Source organism: Taudactylus pleione, unplaced genomic scaffold (assembly GCF_031769625.1).
Source record: "Taudactylus pleione unplaced genomic scaffold, aTauple2 ptg000824l, whole genome shotgun sequence".
Taxonomy (NCBI): Eukaryota; Metazoa; Chordata; class Amphibia; order Anura; family Myobatrachidae; genus Taudactylus; species Taudactylus pleione.
The window spans coordinates 3960001-3977714 of record NW_028285226.1 but is presented as its reverse complement, the minus strand read 5'-3'; the positions used below and the strand labels follow the sequence as shown (position 1 = coordinate 3977714).

Below are 17714 nucleotides of genomic sequence, written 5' to 3'. Positions count from 1 at the left end.
AATCTGTGAAACTCAAGTGGCTCACAGCGAAGACTTTCTTTCTCCTGGCTCTTGCGTCCTCCCATAGGGTGTCAGATTTAGTCGCACTTTCCTGTCACTCCCCATTTCTGATCTTTCATCAGGACAAGGCTGTTCTTCGAACTTGTCCTGACTTCCTTTCCAAGGTTGTTTCTCATTTCCATATGAATGAGGAAATCGTAGACCTGGGCTTCCAATCACCAGACCTCTCGGCAGGTGAGGCCTACTTGAATGTGGTCCGTGCTCTCAGGATCTACGTGGACCGTACAAGTTCTCTTCGGAAAACAGATTCCCTATTTGTCCTCTATGGATTCCACAAGAAGGGCTGGCCAGCTAACAAACAGACTCTGGCCAGATGGCTTCGCATGACTATCTCACAGGTTTACACACAGATGAGCCTTCCTGTGCCGGCTACCATCTCTGCTCATTCTACTCGCTCCGTGGGACTCTCGTGGGCAGCTCGCTGTGGCGCCTCAGCTGAATAGCTTTGTAAGGTGGCCACGTGGTCTTCTGTCCACACCTTTCTTATGTTTTATGCCTTCGATACCTTTGCCTCTCAGGATGCTTCATTTGGACGCAGGATACTCCTCTCAGTTCAGGAGCATCCCCACCCTTGAATACTGCTATGGGACATCCACTGTGGATCCTTATGGACCCTGAAGAAGAAAATGAGAGTTATGGTAAAACTTACCTTTGTTAACTCTCTTTCTTTGAAGTCCATAGGGTCCACAAGGCACCTGCCCTGATGCCCCTGGCTTCTCTGGGTTGGGTTTCCTGGTCACCAGGTTTCCAGTCTCTTTGATGTGAGAGTGTGATTCTTCTGTGTACCAGTCTTCCTTCTCTCCTCTCCTCCTCCTGCCTTCGGCTTGTTAACAAACTGATTTGCCTCAGGCTCAGGGACGGGGTTTACGGGGAGGGACCATTGCTTCCTGGCAGTTGAAATCTTAGCTGTTTGGTGTCCGGTCCATATCCACCACCTACACCCCACAGTAGACCCAGGTGCAGATCCAAGCCCAAACGATATACAGTATGTCAGTGGTTCCCAAACTTTTTTGAATCATGGTGCCCTAAAGCAGTTCTGGCCAACCTGTGGCTCTTCAGCTGTTGTGAAACTACATGTCCTAGCATGCTTTATCAGCTGATCAGTGGGAGGGTATGCTGGGACTTATATTTTCACAATAGCTGGAGAGCCACAGGCCTGCCTAGAGTATCATCAGTTTTTATTATGATATCTTTGTCTTTTACAAAGGATTTTTCTATTGTGGAAGATGCAAAAACTTGCACAACCTCCAAATACAGAACTAGCAAACCTGTGACTTCATTCGAATCCAATACAACAAAGGACAAGTATAAAATTGAAGATCAAATCACCTGTGATACCAGCGGAGTAATGTATCTGCTAACATGCCCATGTATGAAACAATTTGTAGGTAAAACAACAAGATCTTTAAAACAAAGGATACATGAGCATCAAAAAAATATACTGCAAGAATTCGATGAACATAGTGCCTCACATCATTTTAAAAAAGCGCACAATAACCCTACTGACCGAGACTATACATTTTTCATTTTTGGACAATTTTTTTTTGCCCCATAGGTTCTTACATCTCTTACAACATACCTCTATTGAACCATTGACTTGGTCTGACCATGCCCCGGTCACTCTTACAATCTCTACCAGTCTTCTTTCCCCTAAACCTTGCACTTGGCGCTTAAATGAAAGTCTTCTTTCGGATGCTTATTGTAGACTTCAGTTGGACCAGACTCTCACTGACTATTTTGAACTAAATCACACTCCTGAGGTTTCCAGCCTCACTGTTTGGGAGGCTCACAAGTGCATTCAGTATGATATACCGCTGGCCGCAACGGCAGCCCGACAGAGGAGGAAATCCCGATCGTCATAAAGGTAAGTATAAACTAATCTAATTCTACCCCCTAACCCTCCTTTAGGGTGCCTAACCCTAACCCCCCCCTCTGCCTAACCCTAATCCCCTAAGTGCCTAAACCTAACCCCCCGTTCCCCGCCACCTAAACCTAACCACCCCCCGGGGGTGCCTAACCCTAACCCTCCCCCTAGCCTAAACCTAACCTCCCGGAGGGGGTGCCTAACCCTAAGTCCCCCCTGGGAGCCCCTAACTTACCCCCCCTCCCCCCGAGCGGCTGTCCACACCCAGCGCCCGGCATCACTTTGATCAGGATCCCGGGCGCCGGTCTCCCAGCGTCGGTAAAATGACAGGCATCTAGATTTGGACACCTGTCATTTAATCCTCGCCGGGATTAAGTAGTTGGGAAGCCGGCTGTCGGCATTGCAAAGGCTGGCTTCCTGAACATATACCCTCTCAAATGTGTATTGAAGGGTAAATTGATTGGTCGTAAGCCACAATTGCTCCAGCAAATTAGATTGTTTGAATTGAAACACAAAAAGGGGTATTCAATATGGGAGCGAAAAGTCCGTGCTGGACTTTTCGCTCCACATCGGAGATTTTCCTGGGATAAAGTATCGGGCACGCGCCCGCTTTATCCCCGTATTCAATATAAAACCTACGAAAACGGGAACCTGCGAAGTGGGATCTGCGAAAAAATATTAAATTTACCTGGAATAAATTGTAGGACCCCCCTAAAGCTGTAAAAACATGGGGGATCACTATGGGTACCCCCGTTTTAGCCTGCAAATGAAAGTCGGCGATTTAAATAGCCGCAGCAGGTGTTTTTTTCCCGACATTGAAGAAGTGTTGCAGAAGAGCACTTAGGTTATTTTTTTTTGTTTTTTTAAGTGGTCCCATCAAATTTGGGGTACATGAAAATGGGTACTAGCATATTTTTATGTCCCTAAAGTAAGTTTTAAAAAATTCTGCAATTATGCACCTGCCGCTAATAGCCTATTGTAGAAAACACCTGCTGCATACTTGCAGAATATCCCTGAACCTATTTCCCTATTGTTAAACACTTTTTTCCTTTTTTTTTTTCACCCCAATTTTTAAATTAATTTTTTGGGGTATCCCTATTTTTTTTTAAAACTTTTTTTGACAGTTATTTTTAAAATGTCAATCCCAGGGGTGCAGGCTAATTTTTTTAAGCCTGCACCCCTAAACCCCAATTCTGCACTTTTTTTCGCCACCTATTCAATGGTGAAAAGTTATCCCCGTTTTTTTTCAAAGACTTTTCGAACCTGCGAAAAGTCTTTGAAATTGAATACGGTGTAAAACCAAAACCAGCAAAAATGACGTCATCGGTGCGAAAACATCGCAAAAACTGAGTTTTCGCTCCATATTGAATACCCCTAAAAGCCTTTTTGACAGCTGCAGATCAGAAAGCTTTATCCTTGGCCCGATCTGAATAAATATATATAAATATATAAATACCTGGTAATAATCTGAACTCAATAAACTAAAATCATTATTTTCAATGGGGCAATAAACCAGGTAAATTATTGGCACGGGCCTTGCGGGCTCAGAGATCGGTATCTTTTATAGAGGTGGTCAAGGATGGGACTGGTAGAGATTGTAGATTGACCCTCGCTATTGCCTCAGCATTTCAATCTTACTATTCGCAGCTGTATAAGCTTTCGTCCTTGGGCTCTTCCGCAGCGGTTGGCGCTTTTCAGGAGACTGTATCTAATTATCTCCGGAAGGTTAGTTTCCCCTCTGTCTCCGACGGGGATAGAGACTGGTTAGACAGCCCATTCACATTGGAGGAATTGGAAGAAGCTCTAAAAAACACCACTACTGGTAAAAGCCCAGGCCCTGATGGCTATACGGTTTCGTATTATAACATTTTTAAGACCACTCTTTTACCCAAGATGTTGTCAGCTTTTAACTCTGTGGGGCCTATTCATCATAACTAAAGTTTCCCAGGAGGTAATTAGGTTTAGAACTCGCATGGAGTTCTACCTAATTACCGGAGGAATTCATCATTCCTCCTCCCTATAACTATCTATTCCGAAAAGCTGTCATTTTTGTGATGACAGCTTTTCAGGAAATATCGCAGCTGGAAGCAGTGCTGCACATGTGCTGTTACATCTGTAAAACCAGCGCATGCGCAGCACTGTCTACAGATGCAGTAAGTTTGTGTGTCCCCCTCCGCTCACCTGCCCCCCCTGCCCTCCGCTCACCTCCCCCCCCGTTCAGCACTTACCTGCCCGCGCAGCAGCCTCCGGCTCCATCTGCTATGCTGTCATGTGGTCTCCCAGCAGCACACAGTACTGTTTAGAAAAAAAAAAGTTTTTTTCATTTCTAAACTTTATTGTGCTCTGCTGGGGAGAACACATGACAGCATAGCAGACGGAGCCAGAGGAGAGACCAGAGCGCCGGAGGGAGATTCCGGGGGACCTGCACACGCTGACACAGGTAAGTGTTACCTGCTATTCGCCACCTCACAGTGGCGAATAGTAACTCCATCAAATTCCGAAAATACATAATTTTCGGAATTTGATCAATACCATAATTTCCATATCCCCATACTAATGTACTAATGTATGGGGAGTGTGGAAATGAACGCAGAGGGACTTAGCAAGGAGATATCAGTGTTATCTCCTGTGCTAAGTATCTTCATGAATTCTAAAATAACGTTATTTAAGGAAAATGTCTTTAAAAACTTTATTTTAGTGTTGATGAATAGGCCCCTGTATCTGATAAGATAGTTTTTTTATCCCAGTCTTTTGAAGCCCATGTTGCGGTTATCCATAAGTACGGTAAGGACCCAGCCCTGTGCTCCAGCTATAGGCCTATCTCCCTACTGAATACAGATATTAAACTATTTGCCCAGCTTATTGCGAACAGACTGAAGATTCTTCTTCCTGCTTTAGTTCTTTCAGACCAGGTTGGTTTTGTCCCGGGCCGGGAGGCACGAGACAACACTACCAAGGTAACTGACTTGATGCATCTTGCTGTAACGGAAAAGTCCCCAGCTCTTCTGTTATCCACTGATGCAGAGAAGGCCTTTGACAGAATAAAGTGGCATTTTATGAGGGGTTTATTGGCACACATGGGGTTTGGTCCTGCCTCCTTGCATAGGATCCTGGCTTTATATTCCACACCTATGGCACGTATTAAGATAAATGGTGCCCTTTCTAACCCAGTGTGGATTTTTAATGGCACTAGACAGGTATGCCCCCTATCCCCCATTATTTTTGTTTTGTGTATGGAGGCGTCGGCTAGAGCTATTAGATTAATGTCTGGGTTGTTTGTAGATGGGCGTGAATATAAGCTGGCCTTGTTTGCCAACAACCTTCTGGCCGTCCTTACCAACCCCTCTATTTCTGTACCTTAGTTTATGAGTTCCGGGACTTTGGTGCTCTCTCTAATTTCAAAATAAACTACTCTAAATCTATAGCAGTTAACCTTTCACTCCCCCCACAGTGGCGGAAGGTTTAAAGGCCTCTTTTCCCTTCTCCTGGCATCCCCCAAAGCTTAAATACTTGGGGATTTGGTTGAACCGTGACCTGTCCAGGTTGTATTCAGCTGCGTCCACATCATTGCGTGATGATGTCATGACGCGGTGGCCGGGTTTGAGGATGGCTGCTGCACACACTCATGAGCTCCGCCTTCTGGCTCTTGCAGTGGGTAATGGGAGAGATGATGTCTCTCCCACAATGCAGAGCGCGCCAGCCCGGGAGGACTGAAGTGCGGCGGCATTAGCGCACGCAGGGGGGGTTTCTGTGTACCCAGAAACCCCCCTGACGAACCCAGCGATCGCAAAATTTGAGCGGGTTATGTAGTGTATGACTGTGCTACATGCAGAGCGCCGCAACAGCCAATCACCGGTGCCATCTCAACCAGTCCCCACCGCGCTGTCTCCTCAGCCAGCAGGTAGCTCCGTCCAGCCACACAGACACTGGCTGGCCCACGCCCTCCTCCTGGGATTGCCAGGCCCCACCCACTGCCAGGAGCAGCAGCAGCAGCGAGGGACGCACACAGTCTTCCCCCGCTCCCAGACTGGACTCGGAGTGACATCCTCACGCAGCCACGCAACTTGAGACCCGGAAGTGGAGCACAGCAAGGTGATCACAGGGAGTCTGGCTCACACAATACAATGGCAGTGTCACGGCCAGGGTTTCTTGGCATGATACCCGCCGGGTATTACCTGTGAGGTCGTTATGGCGGGGGGTCTCTGGAAGCGGTGCTAGTGTTTGGCGAGGGGCATTGGCTGCACGTGGTTCTGTGCGGGCACATTGTCACTAGGCCTGGTGAGGTCAGGCGGTGGTTCCGTTCCGTGGGTATGGGCGCTGCCATCTTGCCTGCGGCCATGTGATTCCGGCTGTCCAATCTGGTAGGTCATGTGCTCATTCCAGCCAGTCACAGCGCGGCACTGAGTATTTAGGAAGGTCCAGAGCCTTCCTTCCTTTGCCAGTGCAACGTGTTTCTCAGCTGCGGCTGAGAGAGAGCACCTGTGCCTTACCTGCCTGCCTGTCAGTTACGCGACTAGCCTGAACCTTGCCTGCTCCAACCTGCTGGACTTACCCTGCACCCTCCATATACCTTCTTACCTGCCTGAGTACCTGAACCTGCTGTTTCCCTGCACCTTGCTTCATTTCACTCCCAGCTGGACTTCACTACCTCTGCCTGCATTTAGTTACAGCTCATCATACCTGCATTCTGTTTTCATCTCACCATACTTGTATACTGGACTATTCCTGCCTGTCACTATCTGGACATTTTCTCATTAACCCCCACTACAGTAACCAAGTGCACTTTAGTGCTATACCTGGACTTTTTCATTTGCCATTCCCATGTCCTCTGTCACTTATTAAAAACTCCACTTTTTCATTTAAGTCTACATCTGTGTCTGCTCCTATCACCACCCCGGGTCCACAACAAATTCAGAACCTCACAGGCAGCAGTTGCACCACGCCACCCCCCGCGCTTAGAAGATGGTTGAACAGACATAAGGAAGGAAGGTCAGTACACCCGGCTGCACAGCGCTCTTTCACACAGTACTCCTCTCTCACATACACACAGTGTTTATATATATATATATATATATATATATTATATATATATTAGTGTGTGTGTGTATATATATGTGTATACTTATATATTTAAAGTGTGTGTGTGTGTATGGGTGTATATATATATAGATATGTATATATAAACCCTCCTCCTCCCCTAAAAATCCTGGGCGGCGGAAGCTGTGGCTGGAGCGTGGATTCAGGTAAGTGTATTTTTTTTTTTTTACGTTTGTATCTGCACTGCATCGGGGGGGGGGGGCACTTCTGGGTGCATCACTATTGGGGTTGGGGACTTCTACTGGGGACTACTATTGGAGGGGCTACTGCTGGGGGCACTGTATCAGGGGGGGGGACCTCTACTGGGGACTACTACTGGGGGGCACTGAATAGGGGGATCACCACTGGGGGCCTGCATAAGGGGGACCACTACTGGGGGTACTGCATAGGGGAGACCACACCTGGGGGCACTGTATAAGGGGCACTGGATAGGGGGGATCACTACTGGGGGCCTACATAAGGGGGACCACTATTGGGGGCACTGCATGGGGGGGACTACTACTGGGGGCACTATATAAAGGGCACTGCATAGGGGGTACCACTACTGGGGGCACTGCATTGGGGGGGGACTACTACTGGGGGCACTATATAAGGGGCACTGCATAAGGGGGACCACTACTGGGGGCACTGTATAAGGGAAACTAATGGGGGGCTGCATTTGTGGGACCACTCCTGGGGGCATTGCATACTGGGGGTACAGTATAAGAGAAACTAATGGGGGCTGCATAAGGGGGACCACTACTGGGGTACTGTATAAGGTTCACTACTAGGGGCCTGCATAAGAAGGACCACAACTGGGGACATTGCATACTGGGGGTACTGTATAAGGGGCACTACTGGGGTTAAGTAGTGTTCCCGCTAGGCTGTTTTAGCAGGGCGTGATGCCTTGCCCTCCTTCTGGAGGGCAAAAAGCACCCTGCCCTCCAGAAGGAGGGCAAAAAGCACCCTGCCCTCACAGCCTGCGGATCCCGTCTTTACCCGCGGGTTTCAGTGTCTTGCGGGTGGGGAAATGTGCGGTGACCCAGTCACCGCCGGAAAACAGACCCTTGGCGCATGTGGGGCACTATATAAGGGGGCTGCCTGGTGTGTCCGTAAGTGCCGGGCACGCCCCCAAGAATGATGAAAAGGGGACGCTTCTTATAGACATGCCCCCTTTTCAATGGCCATGCCCCCTTTTCAGGCGCGCGCACCTTTGCCCTCTCTAGCTCCAGCGCCCTGCCTGCCACTGGAGCTAGAGTGAACACTAGTTAAGGTGCATATGGAAAGGAATGTTCAGAGCGACAAGAAAGGGGTGTGTGTCATGTTGACACACCCCATTTTTAAGTGACCACGTCCATTTTTTTGACGCGCACATAGGGGGGGGTGTCTCCATTTTTAAATTTGTCCTGAGCTCTAAATACCCTTGTTACGCCACTGCTTGTATGTTGTTCTAATATTAATTATATTTGTATGAGCATAGACTAAGAAGAAGGAGGGGTCATGAATAGTTAGGGGAGGAGGCTTTGCCTGGAGCCAGATGCTGACGTGAGGTGGGTCTGTGTGCTCTTGAAATGCCAGGGCCTCTCTTTAGTCCCAGTCCGGCCCTGGATCAAGGAAAGCCAAGCCTACCAGGTTGGTATCTACAAATCTAGGCTGAAAAATGGCATAAGAGTATTTTGCAAGTATACCTATTTGTGATTTTAGTTGAAATAAATACATTTTGAAAGTAAGAGTCAGAGCAGCAGTACAAACTCACAGTGCTTATATCATACCTCTCAACTGTCCCTCATTTAGCGTGACAGTCCCGTTTTTCTGGGATTGTCCCACTGTCCCGCCCGCGGGCCGCAGTGTGCCGCGGTGGGGGGGAAGTTGGGGGAAGCATACACGTTGCTCTGCTATGCGTGTATGCAGAGGCAGAATAGACGCTGTGCGCATGCGCATCGCATCTATTGAGAGTACAGGGGGGAAGCCCGGGGGCTGCCCAGCATCTCAGAGATGCTGGGCACGCCCCATTAGTGATGCAAATGGGGGCGTGTCATCTGACCACACCCCCTTTACGACTAGGCCACACCCCCTTTTGGGGCGCATCAGGTCCCTCCCAGCAAATGTTGGGAGGTATGTTATATGGATCCACTGGGGTACGGAAACATTCACAGGGGTACGGCCTGTAGCGTCACAGTGCTTATATGGATACACTGGGGTACAGAAACATTCATTGGGGTACGGCCTGCAGCGTCACAGTGCTTATATAGATACACCGGGGTACGGTCTGCAGCGTCACAGTGCTTATATGGATACATTGGGGAATACGGCCTGCAGCATCACAGTGCTTATATGGATACACTGGGGTACGGCCTGCAGCATCACAGTGCTTATATGGATACACTGGGGTACGGCCTGCAGCATCACTGTGCTTATATAGATCAGTGTTGCCTACCCTCCCGATTCGGGCGGGAGCCTCCCGATAAACGGGTGCAGCTCCCGCCCCCCCAGAAAGGCAGGCAAGCCTCCCGCATGCCGCCGATCCCCTGTCTCCCCCCCAGCAGTACCTGATAAACCCCCTTCAGCGGGGGGCCGCTGACGCGATTCGCGTCATTTTGGCCCCGCCCCCTGCTTCACAATGCCTGTATTTCGGCATTGTGTAGCGGGGGCGGAGCCAAAATGAGGCGATCGCGTGGCCCCGCCCCCTGTCACACTCGGAAACTGCCTTCAGCCCGGCCACGCCCCCTTTTGCTGGCCACGCCCCCTGTTCTGCCGATCTGGCTGCTCCCTCCCGGAAGGAGCAGCCAGATAGTCGGCAAGTATGATATAGATACACCGGGGTACGGTCTGCAGCGTCACAGTGCTTATACGGATACACTGGGGGATGCGGCCTGCAGCATCACAGTGCTTATATAGATACACCGGGGGGGATTTGGGCTGCAGCATAATAGTGCCTATATGTACAGCACAAAAAAATATACTTTTTAACACTTTTTGTTTTTACTTTTCTTGACTTTGTTTTACAGCCCCTGGGACGTACAGCACAGCCCCTGGATGGACTGTACAGCACACCTCTGAATGGACAGCGCAGCACACCCCTGGATGGACAGTACAGTGCCAGATTAATGTCCACATGGGCCTGGAGTTGAAATTTCTGAAGGTCCTATTGTGTGCCGCTGCAGGGGGTGTGACCAGTCTGACTGGTGATGTGGGGTCATGACCAGTGTGGTGTAGGTGTGATTTACATAGGGGTGTGCAGGTGGCGGAACTACCGGCGGTGCAGCTGGTGCATTCCACTGGGGCCCACTGCATTAAAGGGTCCTGCAGCTGGCTGCATTATAATGAGTTAGATTGACTGATTATACACCACCGCGTGACTCCAACCCGTCCCAGTGGTAACATTATGGAATGATGAGCTACCTGTGGTCGTGGATGTGATCCGGCCGGAGTTGGCTGGGCCCCCTCTCCTCCCCTTATATCCTCTCTCCTACTTGCTCCTCCCGGTCCCGCCCTGCTTTTCCCCGACTGGCCTGGCTCTTCCTCTCTGAGGTAGTCCTTGCCACTGGTGCCTGGGATCTGATGTCACAATTTCGTGACTGTCCCCGATGTTAAAATCCAAGGAGGAGAGGAGGATCCACGAGCTGCAGATCTGGGATCACGTAAGTAAATAGTAATATAAGTAATATATTTGTCATCCACTGCCTGTCACCTCTCCCTGTCACCCTCTCCCTGTCACCCAGTGCCTGTCATTTTCTCCGTCACCCACTGCCTGTCACACACTGCCTGTCACCAGTGGCGGGCTGGGCCGGGGGGCAGGATGCCATGTGCCCCCCGGGCCGCAGCGGCAAGCGGGCCGCGGGCCGGTGCAGTCTGTGTCACTGTGACACAGACTGCACCGCGTGTGTAGCGCTGACCGGACGGAGTCCCGTCAGCGCTACACAGCACAAATACACAGCCGCCGGAACCGGCAGCTGTGTGTTTGCTGTAATCAGCAGCCGCTGAGAGTCTGTCAGACTCTCAGCGGCTGCCGCTGCTCCCACTGCAGGAGCCATCTTCCGGCTCCCGCAGTGGGACGACATCTCTCCCATAATGCAAAGCGGCCAGAGGAGCCGGTGGAAGCGTCGGGACCAGGAGCGGGAGTTTCAGGTAAGTGGTTTTTTTTTATTTTTTTTATTAAGTCTCTCTCTACTAGGGGGGGGGGGGGATTACTATGGGGGCACTACCAAGGGGGGGGATTACTATGGGGGCACTACCAAGGGGGGGTTACTATGGGGGCACTACCAAGGGGGGGGATTACTATAGGGGCACTACCAAGGGGGGGGATTACTATGGGGGCACTACCAAGGGGGGGATTACTATGGGGGCACTACCAAGGGGGGGGATTACTATGGGGGCACTACCAGGGGGGGATTACTATGGGGGCACTACCAGGGGGGGATTACTACTGGGGGCACTACCAGGGGGGTGGATTACTATGGGGGCACTACAAGGGGGGGACTACTACTACTGGGGGCACTACAAGGGGGGGACTACTACTACTGGGGGAACTACAAGGGGGGACTACTACTACTACTGGGGGCACTACAAGAGGAGGGGACTACTACTAGGGGCACTACATAGGGGGAGGGGACTACCACTGGGGGCACTGCGAGGGACCACTGCTGGGGGCTCTATATAAAGGGCAATACTGGGGGTACTGCATAGGGGGGAGACTGCACCTGGGGCCACTATTTAAGGGACATTGCATAAGGGTTACCACTATTGGGGGCACTGCATGGGGGGGTGGACTGCTACTGGGGGCACTGCATAGGGGGTACCACTATTGAGGGCACTATATATGGGGCCTACTACTGGGGGCACAAGGGGCACTGAACAGGGGGGACCACTACTGGGGGCACAAGGGGCACTGCATAGGGGGGGATCACTACTGGGGGCACTACTGGAGGCCTGCATAAGGGTGTTATCTCCTGTGGCACACGGGGGTACTGCATATGGGCACTACGACAGGGGGCTGCCCCTAATCTTTATTTTTACTTTACATTAATCCCATATGGACCCGCCTCCTCCCTGAAACACTTGAGGGGGGGGCGGCGCCGTAGCACGCATGTTCTTCGGGCACCGTGGCTACACGCTACTCCTCTGCCAGGGCCGCCTGCATGCATTTGCCCCCCAGGCTAAAAGTTGCCAGCCAGCCCCTGCCTGTCACCCTCTCCTTGTCACCCTCTCCCTGTCACCCACTCCCTCTCCCTGTCACCCAGTCCCTGTCACCCTCTCCCTGTCACACAGTCCATGTCACCCTCTCCCTGTCACCCTCTCCTTATCAGCCACTGCCTGTCACCCTCTACCTTTCCCTGTCACCCACGGCACTATGAACTTGGGGTGGGGCAGAGGAGGGGGGAATTGGTATGAAATACCGCCGTGCCTAACCCTAATCCCCCCTCTAAGTGCCTAACCCTAACCACCCCCTTCCCCGCTGCCTACACCTAAGTCCCCCGGGGAGGTGCCTAACACTAACCCTCCCTCCCCCCAGCCTAACCCTCCCGGGGGGGTGCCTAACCCTAAGTTCCCCCCCGGGAGCCCTAAACCTAACCCTCCCCCCCATGGCTGTCCGCTCGCGGCGCCCGGCATAACTACGATCGGAATGCCGGGCGCCGGTCTCCCGGCGTCAGGGAAATGCCGGGCGTCTACATCTAGACGCCCGGCATTTCACCCTTGCCGGGATATGACAGTCGGGAAATGCAATGAAGTCATGGCCTAAGAAGGGAACCATAACACACATACAACTTGCACCTACAAGCGGACCTTGGTGATTAAGAAGACAAGACAAGGTTTACAACCATACCTCCCTATTGAAAGGTCAGTTATAAGACTGAAAATTCAATATGGTGGGGCCTGATTAGTACTAGGAATGGAGACATCCTGGGAATTCCAGGTGTTGTAAACATGAAAAATTTCCTGAAAATTTCCTGAACATTCCTCAAAATACAAAGAAGAAAGAATAAAGAAAACCCAGTGATGCCCGTACACGAATATCATCAAGGAATATAAGTTATTTTCCTCCAGCTATGCCCCTCTAGAAAAATGTAGAAAAATTGAGAACTTTAAGAATCCTCTACATTACAGAAGCAAGAAGGAAACTACATAAAACTGACATTGGGAATTCTTTTCAGAGATCCAATACTTAATAATAGATATTTAATTATTTAATTCCAGTTCAGTCATATATAATCTATATATACATGTCCCATCTAATTAGAAATTTTGCATTAATATAGTATGAACTAGTTACACCTAGTATAGGTTATTTATATATGCTTGGTTCAAGATTTATTATTTATATCGTGATTTATGTCAAGTTTTTAACAAATAATATTAACAAAGGGATGCTTTTATTCAAACATTCATGTTAGGACCATATCGTAATATTGTCCCTTTTTTTCAAGTCTAGAACAAATTTAAGAAATAACGAACATAAGCCCGTCTTAAGTGTGGGCAGACAGGATTTACAAAGTGTATGGGAGAAGGGCGGAAGTTTTGCCTCATCAGACAAGTAGAAGGGCGGAATTACACCATAGGAGGACATGGAGGAAGGGCGGAAGTGACGCCCTATAATGCGGCCAGTTGAGAGGCCTGCACGGAGATGACGAACACCGCTATGGAACACGGAGGTCACGTGGACGTAGCCCCCGCGCGACCTGGACCCACGAGATGTAGTACCGGATATGATGCACCTTAGTGAGGGCGGAAGGAACGATAAGATGGGCGGAAGTAGCCCTATTAACTACTCTAAGAAAAGGTTTTTTAACAACGTTAAGCATAATATCTGAGAAAGATCGCTACAATAAACGGAATATAAGCAGAAGGATTGCTATAAGACTATAGCTGTACTGTTCATAAGGATGTTTATAGGTGCGCTTCTGCAGACAGGAAGTGATGCGGATGCCTGACCTTGGTTGAACTCATAATGGGGTATAAATACCTGACCATTACACCTACACACTATCCCCTTGATGAAGTCATAGGACGAAACGCGTTGAGAGTGTCTGTTACTTGCCTCATGAACTTTGGAGAAAATTAACTTTTCTACATACTCAGATAAGCTGCTATTATCCAGAACTCATTTCTCTTTTAATTATTTATATTGCACCTTTGTCTTACTTTTATTTTTATGATGGTTTATATATTTTGCCTAACTATGGGCATCTTTTATTTTAGTAAATAAATATTTCTTGTTTTTATTTCATTGCATTTGCACTTTTGTTTCCAAGTGACCTCAGTTGATAGGATTATATTATTCACAGAATGCTAATTGTCTAAAAATTTTTTTTATTTATTTATATTTATTGACATCGCACTGGCACTTTTCATTCTTCTTATTCATTTATATTTATCGTGTGGTTCACTAGACTAATTATTTATTGCACGTTATGAAGTTACAGTGATTGCACAAGACACTTTATATTTGCTTGCTGCTTCACGTATTATCCATAAGAAAATATCTATTTCAATGAGCATACCTGTCGCTTAAGGGTTAATTCTAATTTTGTATATCTGTCTCTTAATACTTGCACCAGTATTGTCCTATTTGCCCAGAGCTGACGCCCACAATATTTATGGGCTGTGGTGCCATTTAACAGATACATCTAGATTGTTCATTTCTTGCCTCATAAATTTGCTAAGATTGGCGCTGTACCAATCTGTTTTTCTATATATAGATATATATATATATATATATATATAATATATACTCATGTATATATATATATATATATAATATATACTCATGTATCCACCTAATTTAACACACACATATATATGTATGTATATATATATATATATATAGACTAGGGATGAGTGGGTTCGGTTCCCTGAGAACCGAACCCACCCGAACTTCGGGGATCCGGGGCGATCCGAGCCCAAGCTCGGATCTCCCTGTCTGCCCCGGATCCCTCTCCCGAGGCAAATCCTCAAGATCTGCTGTCGGATCTCGAGGTTTTGCCTCGAGCGGCCATTTTAAAAAAAATGCCTTTGCCTTTAATGGGCAAAGTGCTGATTGGCTGACAGAGCCGTCTGTCACGGCTCTCAGCCAATCAGCATTATGGTGCTCATTTGCATGTAGCACGGACTCGTGAGATCCGTGCTACATGCATCTGTGTGACTGACAGTGACACAGAGCACAGATGGGTCAGTGAGACCCTTCTGTGCTGCTGTGTATTTCAATGACACAGATGCACGCACGGACCAGGAGATCCGTGCTACTTGCATCTGTGTCATTGACACAGAGCACTGACGGGTCCGTGAGACCCGTCTGTGCTGCTGTGGTAAAAAAAAAACAAAAAACCTGTGTAAAAAAAGAAAAGAATGGCGTGCCCCCCCCCAAAAAAGAGCAACCAGCCCCGGGCATTAGTGACCCAGTGCTGGGTGTGCTTAAATACAGGGGACAAATGACGTAGGGGTCCCCTGTACTTAAGCACAACCAGCACCGGGCTAGTCAGAACCAGCGCTGGTTGCCAAAATACGGGGGACAAACGACGTAGGGGTCCCCCGTATTCTGCGCAACCAGCTCTGGGCTCTGATCCGGTCCTGGTTCTGGAAATACAGGGGAAAAAAATTAGTAAGGTTCCCCTGTATGTTCCAGAACCAGCACTGGACTTTTTCTAGCGGGGGGCTGATGCCACAGCCAGGGGAGCCCTTTCACCGGGCCCCCCAGCCGCAGCATCAGCCCTGACCGCTAGTCAGCCCAGGCCGGGGATCCCTGGAGAACTGGGGACCCCCCCAATAAAGGGGTCACCCTCTCCAGGGCACCCCAGGCCCAGGCTGATAGCCCGGGGCTATCCCCGCCACCCCTGGTGGCGGTGGGTGGCGGGTTGATTGTGTGGTGTGGTGTAAATAAAGAATATCAAACATTGTCTTTACAAGTAGAACTGCAAGTCCCAGCTAGCCTGCCCTGCATGCTGGTACTTGGAGAACCACAAGTACCAGCATGGAGGGCATTAAGGGCCCACTAGTACCTGTAGTTCACCTGTAAAAAAATGTTTAAAAAAAACACAGGACACACACACCGTGACAGTATAAGTTTATTAAACATACATACACACACACACACACACACATGTACACATACTCACCTATGTAACCTGTAGCATCGGTCCACTTGTCCGGTAAAGTATCCATAGGGGACCTGTGAAAAAAAACATACTCACCATCTCCTATGCGAGGTTCTGTCCTCTTTATTCCAAAGTAGGCATCCCCGGACTTGGCAAAAAAAAAACGAAAACGCGATCCACGAACTTAGTACCGTTCTATAGAACGGTACTTCCCGAATGAGAGCTTAGCGGCGGGGTATCACCATGGAAACCCCACTGCTAAGCGTTCATTGGCTGAGAGAGGTCATCTCCCGTCTCTCAGCCAATGAACGGCTCCCTCCATTGTAGTCAATGGTGGGAGCCGCAAGGTTATTAAAGTTTACCCTGCGGCTCCCACCATTGACTACAATGGAGGGAGCCGTTTATTGGCTGAGAGACGGGAGATGACCTCTCTCAGCCAATGAACGCTTAGCAGCGGGGTTTCCATGGTGATACCCCGCCGCTAAGCTCTCATTCGGGAAGTACCGTTCTATAGAACGGTACTAAGTTCGTGGATCGCGTTTTCGTTTTTTTTTTTTTTGCCAAGTCCGGGGATGCCTACTTTGGAACGAAGAGGACAGAAGTGCCCAGGAGAGGGTGACCCCTTTATTGGGGGGTCCTCAGCTCTCCAGGGATCCCCGGCCTGGGCTGACTAGCGGTCAGGGCTGATGCTGCGGCTGGGGGGCCCGGTGAAAGGGCTCCCCTGGCTGTGGCATCAGCCCCCCGCTAGAAAAAGTCCAGTGCTGGTTCTGGAACATACAGGGGAAAAAAATTAGTAGGGTTCCCCTGTATGTTCCAGAACCAGGACCGGATCAGAGCCCAGAGCTGGTTGCGCAGAATACGGGGGACCCCTACGTCGTTTGTCCCCCGTATTTTGGCAACCAGTGCTGGTTCTGACTAGCCCGGTGCTGGTTGTGCTTAAGTACAGGGGACCCCTACGTCGTTTGTCCCCTGTATTTAAGCACACCCAGCACTGGGTTACTAATGCCTGGGGCTGGTTGCTCTTTTTGGGGGGGGGGGCACGCCATTCTTTTCTTTTTTTACACAGGTTTTTTTTTTTTTTTACCACAGCAGCACAGACGGGTCTCACGGACCTGTCATTGCTCTGTGCCAATCACACAGATGCATGTAGCACGGATCTCCCGGGTTCGTGCTACATGCAAATGGGCACCATAACGCTGATTGGCTTCCTGTCTGCCACTGCAGTGCCACTCCTAGATGGGCCACGTGTTTGTGCCGCCCACTTGTGTCGCTTAGCATAGTCATCCAGCTACCTCGGTGCAACCTTTTGGCCTAAAAACAATATTGTGAGGTGTGAGGTGTTCAGAATAGAGTGGAAATGAGTGGAAATTAATGTTATTGGGGTTATTAATAGCGTAGGAACAAAAAAAGGCCCATTTTATGTGATTTTAGCGTTTTTTTAAATTTTTTAAGAAAAAATCCAGATCCAAAACACAAAACCCAGAACCCAAAACACGGAAGGGTGGTTTTGGCAAAACCAATCCAGATCCAAAACACGAAGAAAGATCCAGATCCAAAACCAAAACACGAAAAGTGGCCGGTGCACACCCCTAATATATACACACAAAACATACATAAATAATACA

General features: G+C 49.2%; 1 long non-coding RNA gene across 1 annotated transcript in view; it reads right to left on the bottom strand.

The window, feature by feature from the left end:
* The window catches only part of LOC148474668 (uncharacterized), a 41575-nt gene that overhangs the window by 21895 nt on the left and 1966 nt on the right, over positions 1-17714 (bottom strand). The gene's annotated exons all lie outside the window — the stretch shown is intronic.